We start from the raw sequence: 15108 nt of genomic DNA on the forward strand, positions 1-15108 counted from the left end.
GCCCACGTGCAGGCAATATCCTTTTGACGATGATGGCGGATTTTAATGTCGTGGCGTCTGAGGGATCGAAGGTCACGGACAGTCAATGTTGCTTTTCGGCCTTGCCGCTTACATGTAGACATTTCTACAGATTCGGAATCTTGTGATGACATGACACGAGGGGGCGTAGATGATGAAATCCCTAAATGCCTTGCAAGTGTACGTTGAGAAACATTGTTCTTAAACTGTTGGACTATTTGCTCACGCACTCGTTCACAAAGTGGTGAACCTTGACCCATCCTTGCTTGTGAACAACTGAGCTCCTTCTATGCCCGATCATGACACTCACCTGTTTCCAGTTAACCTGTTCACCTGTGGAATGTTCCAAACAGGTGTTTTTTTTGGTGTGTTTTTCCTTTTTAAAGCATTCTTCAACTTTCCCTGACTTTTGTTGCCCCTGTCCCAGATTTTTGGGGGAATATTTGCAAAAAAACAACAATGTTCATCAGCTGGCACATGAAATATCTTGTCTTTGTAGTGTATTCGGTTGAATCTAGGTTGGAAAGGATTTGCAAATCAATGTATTCTGTTTTATGTAGGTTTTACCCAACGCCCGAACTTCCTTGAAATTGGAGTTTGTACTTTACTCCAGCAGTCTTATTAAAAATAAAGATAAAATGGCTATGTTGTTTTGGTCAGGATAGCCCGGTGGAAAGCGTGCATTCTCTGCATGCTGCTCCATCCTGAAAGAGCGGAGGTAATTACCCTGTCCTAAATCATGATTAGACAGTACAGACTTTTATATTAGCAGTCATCCTTGCAGCAAGAAGGGGAGGCTCAACGTATTTGATTGTTGTTTCTTCTTGCCAAACACAAACCATATGTCCTCCCGACGTGTTTCTGCGTTTATTACAAGCTCCGGCGTGCCCCGGGCCCTCCATCCCGAATGAATCGTCCCATTGTCCCGCCGCCGACGCCGCTTTTGAACGCCAGCTCAATTGCGGATTATGCCGTGCGGATTGACACTGAGTAAGACACGTGTGTGTGTGTGTGTGTGTGTGTGTTTGTTTGCTTGAATATCTTGACGCATGAAGTGTGTTCTGCGGCCTCCCACGGAGGGCTGAAAAACATAACCTGACATCTGCTCCCGTCATCAAAACATCGTAGTTTAGATGTCATCAATCTTCTACTTGCGCTGCGCCATTGTTGTTCTGCCGCCTGTTATCCTCTATTATTGATTCTGAAGATGTTGTTGTTTTTAGAGTAAGGGGCGCTGGAGGAACCTTTTCTCATCTTGGGTCCGCATTCCAAAAAAATGGTTATTATTTGTTTGTTGAGTTCGAAGCTAGCATTTGGGTGATTTTGGGGCGAAAATTTGAGATGCGAGTGCTATACTGTGGCAGCGAGCTCAACTCAACTCACTTCTTGACAAGTCGCGGTTTGGCAAAGAGAGAACAGTTCCTCAAAAAAGAGGCTTCAATCAGTTTTTTTGCCACTCCCTGTTGATCAAACTAAACGAACCAAAAAGCTAATTACATGTTGTGCATTTAAAACAAGCACTTAGCTTTGCCTTAATAAAGTCAGTTTCGCTTAATGCTAACAAACAATGCAAAACGCCATAGATGGGCTAATGAATAGCATCAGCGTTGCGGCGTTAGATTTGAACACGAATGGTGGCGAGACGTGTAGACAGACAATATAACAATACTCACAAGCATTTAGTCTCTGTGAAAAAGCACGAACACTCCTGCAGCTTACTGTCTCAGTTGGGAAACTCTATGTTTGTATTATACTGCCCCCAGGTGGCCAAGGCATGCTCACCAGAAGAAGCAGCACAATGTCCACTGAATTGAAGAAAAAAGAGGATGAAAACTGCTTGCGTTCATTAGATTCTTTACATTCTACTTAATTACGCCGTTACTGTATGTTTTTATAAAATAAGGAACGGATTACTAGCAGGGCGGCACGGTTATCACAGTTCTGAGGACCCGGGTTCAATCCCCGGCCCCGCCTGTGTGGAGTTTGCGCGTTCTCCCCGTGCCTGCGTGGCTTTTCTCCGAGTACTCCGGTTTCCTCCCACATCCCCAAAAGACGCACGCTAGGTTAATTGAAGACTCTAAATCAGGGTTGTCAAACTCAAGTTCACGGTGGGCCAAAATAAAAAATTGGGACAAACTCAATATGTAATGAAAAATCACTGCGATATGCATCTTTCCCTTTCCTGCAGAAATGTAGCGTTAAAGTTTATCCTATGACAACAAACTTCAATTTTGCTTCAACACTGAATCGGGAATAAATAAACTTGAATATTATAAACAGGAGAAATCAGATTTGTGGTATTTGTTCGTTGTTTTGTCTTGAAATAGATAACATGCATTCTTCTGTCTCTCTATCTTCTGTTGATCTATCTCCAGCGACCCTTCTTTTTGATGTCAATCTTTTTTCAAAGGCCAACAACAAAAGAATGTCCTTCAATAAAAATCCAAACCTCAAACTATTAACAGTCCCTGCCTAGGAGTCGATAAAGGCCATGAAAAAAAACCCACATGAATTGAATGATGTTATATTCTTTGTTACGGCACACGACAAACACGTCTGTCTTTTGCTTTAGCGAACAGATCATCTGCTTCCCACCCGTCTTGGAAGTGAACTGTTTCCCATCTTTCGTCTGGCCATTTTTGGGAAGGGGAAGTGTACATTTGCTCGAGGAGACCGGTAGCCTAGTTGCTAACGACTGCAACAGAAAGGGCCAGACTGATGGGCCGACACACCAGCAAAGCATTCTGGGATTTGTAATATTAGTGGCCCATGTTCAATATACACATTTAATATGGTCTTGCGGGCCAAATGTAATTACATCGTGGGCCAAGTTTGGACCCCGGCCCTGAGTTTGACATCTATGCTCTTAAGTTGTCTGTAGGTGTGAATGTGCCCTGCGAATGGTTGCTTGTCTCTACGTGCCCTGCGATTGGCTGGCGACCGGTTCAGGGTGTAGCCCGCCTCTCGCCCGAAGATAGCTGGGATAGGCTCCGGCACGCCCGCGACCCGCGTGAGGATAAAGCGGTACCGAAAATGGATGGATGGATGGATGGATGGATTCATAGCATTTCAATTCATTTTGATGGGGAAAGATGGTTTGAAATACAACTGTTGTGAGTTATGAAAATGGAACAAGTTAGAAACTCAAGACACCACTGTACTACTACAGATACCTACAAAATATTTGTACTCGGTGACCTCCCACCCCCGGTACCGGACGTAATAAGCGATGTCCTCGGGATAATGCGAGCACCAAGTCATAATTCCATTGCTTTGATGTGCGTCCACATATGATGATAAAGCCTCACTTCAAGATGACAGCCTAAGTTTGTTCAGCATTTCCCGTCCGTACGAGTCGAAAACTAACGGCTGCGAGTCTGCAGTTGAAATTGCAGCTCCGCAAGCCCGAAGGGAACGCTGCAATATGATCGATGTGAAATGAGGCATGACGCAAAAGACCGATGAGCGAGCGCTTGCAATTGGCTCTGCCGCCGTTCATGTTCACCAGAAGACCACGAAGCTCTAAAATAGGGGTGGCGAACCATACGGCTCGTGGGCCAAATACCAGATGCGGGTCTCGCAATTTGTTCGCGGGGCTTCAGTGTGCGACTTAGCGACGCGGCCGAACAGAACAAACGGGGGGAAAAAAAAAGTGTCTTGGGCTCCCACCCGCACACCAGGCGATTGGTTGACCCTCGCACACAACTCCCTGCAACGGAAAAAAACCTCTACCCTTTTTTGGGGGGGGGGGGGGGGGGGAAACGCTTTGAGGTGCTAAATACTGTATAGTGCGAGTACTTTTTCCACCTTTGTCAAATACTTAAAAAAAATAATAATTCCATACCCTTATATGGTTGTACTGAGGTGTACTAGCATGAATGGTGAAAAATGTGAACGTGTGTGATGCTTGGCTGTTTATTTCCTCTTTCTATTAATCTGTTGACGCATGTGGAATTTTACTGTTTGTTCGTCCATTCGTGTTTTTATATGGAATTGCCCAACATTGCTTTCCCCAACACGGAGTTATAAATATTAGCAGCCACTCGTTAAAAAAAAAAAAGAAAATAGAACCCCCTCAACCCTCTGAAAAAGAATATCTGGTTTTGAGTGAAGCGTGCGCTCTCGCATCATTTGATACCTCGCTCGAGTTTTTGTGGAAAATGTTTTGAGGTACAGCAGTGATTGGCTCACCTTTTTTTATCGGATATATTCTGCGCCGTCTCTCTGTTGACTCAGCTTATGAGAGGATGACTAATGGATCTTTTTGTTGGCTTTTCCCATCTTCTGCCAGTTTGCACTTCCTGTTTCCCATGCACCCTTACATACTATGTTTATACATGTAGTCTCCTACCTTACATGTATTTAAGTTTGGAATGAACACAGGCCACGAGGTAGCATGCATGTTTACTATCCTGTACATACTGTATAAACATTGGCGCCTTGAGATACGAGTTGAATTCGTTCCGTGATCATGCTCGTACAGTAATGACATAATTCAAAAGAATGTAGCGAATTCAACAGTTTTTGCCAATTTTTTTGCTCCATTCAATGGACATTGTGCTGCTGGTTCTGGTGTGAGCGCCATGGCCACCTGGGGGTAGTATAGTGCAAATATACATGGAGATGGTCACAGCTTCTCAGTAGGCTGCAGTAATATTAGTTGTTCTTCGCAGAGGATGAAGAAAATATGCCTGTGCTTATTGTCATATTATCAGTCTATATGTTGTTCCACCATTTATTTTCAAATATCCGTTGCTTAAAGATTATAACACCATGACGTGATGCTATTCGTTAGCCGTCTATGGCGTTTTGCTTTTTTTTGTTTTTGATATAGCATTAGGCTAAACAGACTCATCTAAAGCAAAGCTGCATGTTTGTTTGAAACACACAATGGGTTTTTATTTTGACAGTAAACTTCAACAGGGAGTTGCAATTCTAAAAATTTTTTTTTCCCAAAAGCATTTCACTGTGTGTCAAAATTCAATGGCTCGTATCGCTCTTCTCTCAAGGCAACACTGTTTTAGAATTGAAGTCGTAAATGTAAGTCGGAGTGTTTCGGTCAGCAGAAAAGGCCTCGCTGGCCCTGAGCACCCACACTGTCTTAATATTAAGCTCAAGAATGAGCTCAGCAATGATTTACATTGCAAACATGAAGGAGCCGCTGCCTGGAAAGCATGTTAAAGAGTGCAAATGTTTGCAGCATGTTCCGCTGATTCATAAAGGCCGAGGCCCGGCGATGAGTCCTCGGCGGTATTCCCGTAAAAAGCTCACGTCTGGCGGAGCAGACGAGGAGGGAATGCCGGGTAATGGAAGGAGAAAGTTCCTTGAGTCAGAGCAGATGGCGAGAGAGGAAACACCACTCATTGAAACGTTGGAATCACCCCAATCCTGCGTACAGATGAAAAGGATTTACTATGGGAACACCGTGCTCGAACAAATTCCCAATCATTTTGCAACATAATACCTAATCGACCTTCGCACGTATTTTGTGCACGGTGGCAAGAAACTCACAATGAAACACTATCAACAAACACTTGTGTCACTTGACCGTCCGCTTTTTCCGCTTATCTGGCGTTGGGTTCGTAAGGGCCAACAGCCTCAGCGGGGAAGCCCGGACTTCCTTCTGCCCCGTGGCCACTTGGTCCAGCGCTCCTTCCTAGGTCAGCCGAGAGACATCGTCTCTCCGGTGTGTTCTGGGGCGTGCCGGAACGCCGGCATCCAGGAGGCATCTCATCTGGAAGGGACAGCCCAGACACCCTGCGAAGGAAACTCATTGCGGCCCTTTGTGTCCACAAGCTTGTTCTTTTGGTCCTGACCCCGGGAACGTAGAAATCCAAAGCTTCGGCTTTTCCGCTCAGCTCCTTCATCGCCACGACGGATCGATACAGACGTAGCGCCGTCCCTTTTCCGACCGAGGACCACGGCCTCAGATTTGGCGATGTGTTCCTTGGATGAATGGCACAGACCATTTATCCCGCCCCTCCAATTTATGTACATTTTTCTTTTTTGGTTTTTTTTGAAGAGAAAACCAACTGAGACAGAAGTGCTAACCACTTCTCCACTGCGCTGCCCCCAGTCAGTGTCAGTCAGCTCAAATGTTTTCATTCTTATCTGACCAGTGCAGTATGGTTAACCAAAGGTTTTCTCATTCTCCGAGAGAGAGAGAGAGAGAGAGAGAGAGAAAAAAGTGTCCAAATATCTCCGGAATACCAGGAGAAAAAGCGCCGTAGGCCTCAAGCCTAATCAGAGAAAAGCTGCAGAGTTGGCCTGGATGTGCATCGTAAAAGATGTATTTTTAGTTCACATGATGCGTAAAAGAAGTGCTTACACGAGCTTGGTACGCTCCACTTTTCACTGATGAGGGGATCGAGCTGCCAGGGCCTGCGAGCGACACCGAAATCGAGACGTTTTTATATTCGCGTGCTTCAGCTCGCCGCGTGCAGAGGTGGCAACAGAGCAGTAAAAGAACAAAGCAAAACAATCTTTCCAGGAGTCAACAAAATCAGACATTTCTCTTAATGAAGGTCACGGATGAGGAATATTTTGGATCTGCTGCGTCGTCGTCGTCGTCGATGCTCGCCGGCTCACATTCCTCAGTGTCGCTACCGTCGCAGTTTCTTTCTGCCTTACAAATCCAATGCATCAATCAACTTTTCAACAGTGGGTGACTTTACCTCTTTCTGCTTCATTTCTTTTTTTTTTTTTTTTTTTTTTTAATGTCGTGTTGCATCTGCGGAGGCTGAAAGCAGAAACGAGCATGTTTTGACTAAGTGCGGAGTGGAAAGCGCAAATGTCTCAGGTCAAAAGTCAGAAAAATAAACACGCGTCCATTCTGTCACCGAGTGCTTGCACGTGTGGCGTTCTTATACAGAACTGAATTGGATTCGTTCCATGACCGCGCTTGCAACTCAAAAGACTCATATCTCAAATCATCTTTCCGCCTTCAAATGAAATGAAAATGCCAGTCCTCCGTTCGAGCCGAACAGTAATGACAATTAAATAGAATGTCAAGAAACAAAGCATTTTTGCCACATTTCTTGCTTCACATCAATGGACATTGGGCTGCTCCTTCTGGTGTGTGCGCCATGGCCACCTTGGATTTAGGGTCACACGATCACAATTGTTCAGTCAGCCGGAGTCACGTTAATTGTTCTTCACAGAGGATAAATGTGAATATTGTTGTATGATCGGTCTACGTGGGTTGCTCCACCATTTGTATTCAAATATTTGTTGCTTCAAAGGTTACAACACCACGACACTCATGCTATTCGTTAGCCAGTGGATAGCATTTTGTATTGTTTGTTAGCATCAAGCTAAAGAGACTGTTGCAAGGCAAAGCTATGTGCTTGTTTTTCATGCATAACTTGCAGTTCTCTTTGCGTTTGGTGTCGTCGTTGACATGAAATTGACTAACTCATGAAGCACGTCAATACTTTCCACCACTGATGGTGTGAACCACTACACTTCCCGTGGCAGTGGCTTCAACAGTTAAACCTCAAATTCGGACGTTTTGCAGATCAAATAGTGCAGCGATTCAAAAAGTACAGTCCAAAACTATTTGCACACGGTCCCCCCACTGACCGCACGTCTATAGCGGCCGCATGACTCACGCATTTTTCAGACGGCAGCCGCTCGGCTCCGCGTGTGACTTAGCGCACGGCTGGCTTTTGGATTTCCATCTGTGCCACTTGCTTTTCTTGGCGCCCACGTTGCCGTGTTTCATCGAGGAAGAATCCGAGCGCGGCACTTGAGATGGCGCTGTCATGCAGCTGTCATTGGTGCCAAGTAACAAATTACAAATACTGTCGTTTTTACGCGAGTATTTCTTTTTCTGAGTTTTTACTTTTACTCCCTACGTTGCAAAACAGATATCTGTACTTTCTACTCCTTACCCAAATGAGTTTTTGTTTCTTTGTTTTTTCCCCCCAACCTCGGCAGATGATGATACGACGTGCAAAACTACGTAGAAAGATGTAACGACAGTGACATAATAGACCCGGAGAAGCAAGATATTCCTCATCTATGGCCTTATTTCAGAGAATAGTTTCATTTTGTCGGCTGCAAGAATGAGTTGTAGCGAATGTGTTGTTGTTTGGCAGCCTAAAGTTCCCCGTTTACTCTGGAAAAAAGAACAAAAACAAATCATAAATAAAAGTAAGGCGTGTTTTTTTTCCTCATTAGTTATTAGCTAATTTAGGATGTTTTTATTACTCAGTAATAGCAATAAGACAGGGAAACTATTTTGTGTGTTGATATTTCCCCCCCCATTGTGCCAAGTAATCCAAACATCGACTGTATGGCATAGAATTGTGTTTATACTTAACACTTCTGCACTTCAATACATTTCACAATCTGTACTTTTTTTTTTTTTTTTTTTTTACAGGAGTTGAATTCTACTTTTACCATAGTTTTTGGTTTTTGTGTTTTTACACAAGTACCGTATCTGTACTTGAGTGCGAGTACTTTTCCAGCTCTGGCACGTTTTTCACTTAAGGAGTTAAATCAATATTTCTACTTCTCCCAGTGGTTTTTTTTTAATTTGATTAGATTTTTCTATTTTTATTTAGCGGTATCTGCACTTATACTTAAGTAGTCTCTATAAAATGTGACTATCTTTAAAACAAAAATATGAATGAATGCACAGAAAAAAAGAAAATCCTGCTCCACTGCTATAATAATCATATGAATTCATTAATTATTATTATTATGATATGATTTAATTTGCATTGCACTTTACAAGAAACGAGAATAACAATTATGCAGAATCGAAAAAAACCCCTGTTGCTTCTCCTTTGTGTGCTGGTCCCCTTTTAAAATGGCCACAGCAAAAAAGCTTTTCATAAACCCGCTCATGTTTTTCATGAATCCAATTCTGGTCTCAAGCGAGCGGTCGCAAAGACGACGTGAGCCGAGGTAGTTTGATGTCTTCATTAGACCAGAAATCTCCGCTTTTACCCTCACTCGTGTTCACGCGTTCTCTCTGCCAGAAAGCCACCGCGGGGCAGTGCCCAGGGGCCCGCGCTGCCATTGGCTGGCGCTGTCCCCGAGGACCATGAAAAACACCAGATAGTCCAATAGTAGGCTTTATGTAGTTTTTAGAGCTTGTTAACGGAAACCCGGCGTTGTGGAGAAATTGCATTGCAGCCCCTGCGTCATTAAACTGCGTAGCAAGTCTAATAAGTGAGGCAAGGGGGAAAAACTAGACAAGGACATTTTTGCACAAGTTGTGTGAGAGGCCTGTCGACGCTGAACTGAATGAATTGAATTGGTCACGTCAGAGCAGAGGGGTTTGAATCGGTCAAGAATCGTGGAAGAAGGAGGCAAATATGTAGCATCTCTTCTCATTGGGAAAAGGTCGTGATTTAACAAAACGTGATGTTGCCGGCTGAATATCTTGGAATGGTTTGAATCGGTCAAGAATCGCGGAAGGAGGGCCAGTAAATGTGTCAAACGTCTGCATTGATTTGGATATGTTGTGGAATAATAATGACGACTGTGGACATTTTGGGGAATGTGATGAATAATCCTGTTTGTGTGTTGGAATCATACGAATTGGTTGAGAAATATGTCAACTGGCTCTCAATTTGGGTATTGGACTGCGGAAAGGTTTGAATTTGGGGAATATGATAAATAGTTCCATTTGTGCCCTGAATGAACTGAAGAGTTGAAAGTTGAAATGTTTTATTGTTTGCGCCCATCCCTCGTTCCCTTGTTGTCATAAATCGGAGAACTGGCAAATTCAACGAGACGAGTTCCCATGAAGAGCAAACATTCCCACACAATAAAAACAACCTCGCATCATGGGAAATTGCATCTTCTTATCTCTTTGCGCATCGAAAAGCGGCCGTCCCTTTCGAATATCATCGTCTGCGAAAACAACCCCGAGCCATGCGGATTGCAGAGCTGCCAGGGCTCCTGCAAACTTTATTAACATCTACAGTTCGAGTCTGGCGAGCTTCCCCGTAACCTTGACATATACTGTACAGGCCTAATCTGAACAGGGCACCTCCAAAGCCTCCACTTCCTCACACCATACCACTAGGATGCCCAAATTACACATACACTCCCAAAAATATTTAGGATGTTTTTATTGCACGTGTTCAAAAAGACATACAGTAACCCCATCATTACATGGCATGTACACAAACCAAAAAACACTGTTTCCCCCTTCAATTCACTGTACATTGTACTGCTCCTTCTGGAATGCGAGCCTTGGCCACCCGGGGGCAGTGTAACACAGACATGCAAAGTTGTAGAAAATCGGAACGTCGCCTACAACTTGACATAACGTCACTGCATGCAATGCAATGCAGTTGACTATTTCTTTTCAAAACGTACCATCTGTAAGGGATCGGTTTCTACGGAAACCTCACACTGTTTATGTTATTCTGAGGTTATCATACAATATGGGTACATCTCAATGGTAGAATTTTGAGAATTTCAGTACTCATACATTATATAGATTCATTAAACGCTTAGGAAAAGACTTTTCAGAGGACAAATTCCTGACTAATTTCTACATCCAAAATAATTTTGCTACACAATATTCTAGTTCCTCAATAAGCTGCAGTAATAATCGTTCTTCAGTGGAAGATAAATAATATTCACATGCATATTAGTATTGTTATGGTAGCTGTCTACATGTGTTGCTCCACCGTTTGTGTTCAAATGGCCGTTGCTTAAAGCATAACAGTGCCGCATAGATGCTATTCGTTAGCCCTTCTATGGTGTTTTGTATTTTGTGCTAGCAATAAGCTACCGGAGGGGCAAAGTCGTGTGATTGTTGAAAGTATACAACACGTCATTCTTTTGGTTTTGTGTTTAGTTTGACAATACATTTCAACTTGGAGTGGCATTCAAGAGTTTTTTTTTTTTTTTTTTTGAAGAAGAAGAAGAAATGTCCACTCTCTGCCAACCTGCTGCTCGTTGTGACGTTTGCTGCCACCGTGCAGCAGAAAGTCGGCTCGCTTGTTTCTCTAGACACCCAAAAAACCAACCAAATCCCTTCGTTATATATTTCAGCTCTTTGAAGGAATCAAAGACGATGCTTTTGTTTCACCTGCTGGAAGTGGAGAAACGCAACCCTGGGATGAATTTCTTGCTGCAGTGTTTCCACTGGCAACAGAAGCGACATGTGCTGTCCTCTTGTTGCGCACGCCTGCCCGCATCAAATTGCACCCAAAAAGAACAATGTCCTTTGGCAGTTTTTTCCTGTCCTCGTAAATGAGGAAATCGTTCCTCTAGTAAGCAGCCCCCCCCCCCAACCCCCTTTGCACTCGTCATTCTTTCTTTGATTTACAGCTGCTAAGATTAAATGTGGGACCCGTGTTTCTTTATCTAAACATTTTTCGCAAAATAAAAACAAAGTGTTTGAACCTGTAAGGGTTCAATTGCAAGGGTCAGATCGGACCCATGTTGACATTTGACAGTGATAAAAATGCAATTCATGTCATTCTTTCACCTTTCCAGAATTGACCCAAAATACACAAAAAGGAAAAGATGTAAAAATGTTATTCTCTTGTAAAAATTTGCTTACCCTAAAGCGGTCAATTCAATTCAAATTTCACCCGTGTCAACTGGAACAGATTTAAAATTTACCAGTGTGGTAAATGGCTAACGTTCAAGTATAGTAGGATAGTAGGATGTTTTATTCCTAAAAAGTATATTTAATACTAATGTGAGCCACTGCAACATTATGCACAGTTTGAACATTAACACTGCATAAATATAGGAAGAGAAAAAAAAATGCTTTCAAATATATTGCACATGAAAAAAATCAACATTTAAATACAAATAGCTCCAGATTAAATGCAAACGTAGTGAACTTAGTTCAAGTTAAATACAACTAAACGGTGAATATTTCTTGTCAGACGAGAGGGGTCCCGCATACCACGAGTACCTAGGTACTTGAATCATGATGCAATTAAAATGTATTGTACATTCAAGTTCAATCGCTATTGTACCTAAATAATTGTTTAAAAACTGAAAACTTTCTGGGGGGGGGGGAAGTGAATGCGGTATGCCAGTGGTTCTCAAACCCTTTTCCATCAAGTACTACCTCAAAAAGTAGTACTCGACTTTAATACAGTGTAGAAAAATAAAATCTGCACTTAAAGATGTATTGCAAATAAAAGTTTAAAAATGAGCTAAGTGTTAAATGTTCCGTGTCAAAATTAAAGCGGAACATACCATGTGTGTGTGCGTGGAAAATGAACAGTATGTAAGGCTTGAATGGATCCACGTTAGACCGAGTACCGGTCTTGGCATGCATGCTTTACATTCCCCTCAAGACCGAGAAGTCGGCTTCCAATTGCGCCGTCTAACGCAAACATGATGTCGGACATTAAAGATCTCAAACGGGAGATGATTTAGACAGTGCGCGTGCGTGTGCGTGCGTGTGCGTGTGGCATAAAATGTGTGCATGTCATTTCAAAGACAATGAACTGTGGGCATTTTTTGCAAAAGATCAAGACAATTGAGGCCAAAGTTCAGCAGGGAAGTCGAATTAAGGAGCGCTTCATTTCTTAGCGTGAAGACGACTTTTTGTTGCAACACGTGGTTATTTGTCCTTCCCAGAAAGGACACGCAGTCTTTTTTGTCACGATGTCACTCGCGAGCGCACACCGACAGTTTGTTCGTTACATGAGTGCAGCACGTGGACTCCACAGTTTGTTTTTTTTTAACCCGCACACAATTTATTTTGATCAGCGTTAGTTGATGGGTGCCAGAAAAACCAAAACAAAACATAAACATACAAACAAACAGTGGCGGGGGGCAAATGGGGGGGGGGGGGGGGGTGGGGGCAGAGGGGGCAGTGGCCCCCGGGCATCCACCTGGGGCGTACATCCAAACGTCCCCTGTCGATGAATGTATTTCTCCGGGGAATATTTTCTGTCGACGTGTAAGAACTTTCTTCAGCTTGTTGCTTGCGTAGCGGTTAGCCCCGCTAGCTTCAGATCTTCCGATTGCCGCTAGTCTTAAAACATAACAGGCACACCTCTGGACTAGCCTGCCTAAGATGTCCCGTCGTACAACACGCTCAAACATATGCAGGGCTACCGCTAATTGCAACGACTTCAAGTAGCGAAAATGTCAGTTGTATTTTTTCATCATTTGTTTTGAGTTGTGTCTCTGCATGCCAATCCAAATATGTCTTCACGTGAAACCGGTCCGTGGCGCAGACAAAAGTCGGGGACGTATGACATCGTCGATTCATCAACTTCAAATTGTAGTCGAGTACAAAAAGACATTTGCGAATGTCTGACCGCGAATATGCGGGGCTGCCCTGTACTACAGAATTTGAACCTATCTCAAACCAATTCTTTCATTTTGAATGATTGCGCCGAAATTGTTGGTGCTTCGCATAAAACAGTATTGTTTTCCCAAACAATACATTTTGGAACGGCAAGAAGCGTGGAGCACAATCTGTTGCAGATTTTGAGGCGTTCAAGATGGCTTTCTTGTGATTTGACTTTTCGCCGAACGCAGATAAAAAGCCCAATCAGGATCTGTCAGCTGGTTTGAACTCCGATCAAATTGCTTTGAAGGTTGAAATAAATGAGGACGCGTCAAAGCTGTGACAACCAGGTGCTGAGCACTTGGCCCGGAGCGCTATTGCGTCAGCCAATTGGGGGGGGGGGGGGGAAATGCTTTTCAGAATTTATCTGCACCCTTCTCCCATGACAAATGATTTTATTGTTCCCTCACAGTTGGTTTTCATTACATTTCTAGGCTGGGACCATGTGGACTATTGTTGTTCCTTTATTTAGCGTAGATACAGGCACTGGAGACCACATAAAACAGAACGTTCCCTGTGCACGACAAAGCAAAAGTTGACTTCTTACTCTTGATGATCCCAGAATAGTCTCTGCTGCAGGATCGTCGTTTGTCGAGCAGGAGGCTTTACGAAGCGACATCTTTGCTACGTGAACTCCGAATGCTTTTGGAAAATCGGATGATCCGGCCGGCTGCGTCTCGTGTACCCGGCCGGGGACGAGCGGGCGTTCTGTCGCGAGCGATATAGGCGAAAGCCGCCCGGCGACCGAGCCTCGCGCTCTACCTGACCCGCGCCCGCTACATCGGGACTAGCGGGCTAATCTTTTGCAAATGCTGCGAGTCTCCGTGACCGGGCCCTCGCTGTGACGGCTTAGTCAAAACAGACCCCCCCGCCCCTTCTGCTCCCGAACGCAACCCCCGCCCCCCCCCGGCTTAATTGAAAGGCTGATTAACTAACAAATACCTGCTGCTTGTTGTACGGCATTACACAGCCCGCCGCCTTCCGCGGCGCTCCGTAGAGTTTGACAGCGTGTTTTGCTGTTCTGCTCGGGGACACGCAGACGTACTGTGTTGTAGGCTTTTCACAATTTGTTGGTAAGATGATACGTGAAGTGCTGAGTGCGCGCAAGCGATTGCAGTCGTCCAAAGGTTGCGGATTGTTTCATCTTCGAGCGGGTCCATCGAGGGAAAGTTTTGGGGTTTTTTTTCCCCCCGTGTTGCACAAGAACTAGATTTGACTTGCGCTAAGTGACTTAATTTGATGCAAGCAATAGTGGTTCGCAAATGCCGGGGGGTCCATAAAATCAGAATCAGAATCATCTTTATTTGCCAAGTATGTCCAAAAAATAATTTGCAACAAGTCTGGAGCACATTTTGTTTCGCGCCCGAGTCCAGTCTCTCAGTTTTCAGTATTTGCCGATACCGAGTCAGAGCCGATCCCTAATGCGGTGCACGAAGGAGGCTATACAATGGAGCGCTGTATACATATTACATTCTAGGCGGGATTCGCATATTATGTGAGCGCATTTGCTTTCTTCCATAGTAAACAATACATCTACCGTACAAAGTCACTTAGAAGCGTATGTTTGAATTCAAGGTATAATGAGTCAGTGCAGCTGCGTAGTATGGGTGGTTTACAAACAGCACGATTGACCGTAGTCGGTAAATGTGTCACGCTCGCTAACCTGTCGTACTTTCAACTCTTTCAGATCGTTTGTCAATACTACATACGACATCAGGCTTTTCCGACTTAGTCTGTAGTATCTTTCGGCTTGCCCTGACCGTCGGCCGCATAAGCACAAATGTTTCCGCGTC

At 43.9% G+C, this 15108-nt stretch overlaps 1 protein-coding gene and 1 long non-coding RNA gene across 5 annotated transcripts in view; one reads left to right on the plus strand and one right to left on the minus strand.

Moving 5' to 3' along the window:
- LOC133481281 (uncharacterized) overlaps positions 1–15108 on the plus strand; it is a 100806-nt gene that overhangs the window by 3641 nt on the left and 82057 nt on the right. The gene's annotated exons all lie outside the window — the stretch shown is intronic.
- The window catches only part of LOC133481286 (uncharacterized), a 29195-nt gene continuing 19228 nt past the window's right edge, over positions 5142–15108 (minus strand). Inside the window, exons 3-4 of the long non-coding RNA XR_009789506.1 lie at positions 5530–5964; positions 5142–5406 (exon numbers count right to left, since the gene is read on the minus strand). This is a non-coding gene — a long non-coding RNA (uncharacterized LOC133481286). The remainder of the gene's footprint in view (positions 5407–5529; positions 5965–15108) is intronic.

This window comes from Phyllopteryx taeniolatus, chromosome 7, assembly GCF_024500385.1.
Source record: "Phyllopteryx taeniolatus isolate TA_2022b chromosome 7, UOR_Ptae_1.2, whole genome shotgun sequence".
NCBI classification, from domain to species: domain Eukaryota; kingdom Metazoa; phylum Chordata; class Actinopteri; order Syngnathiformes; family Syngnathidae; genus Phyllopteryx; species Phyllopteryx taeniolatus.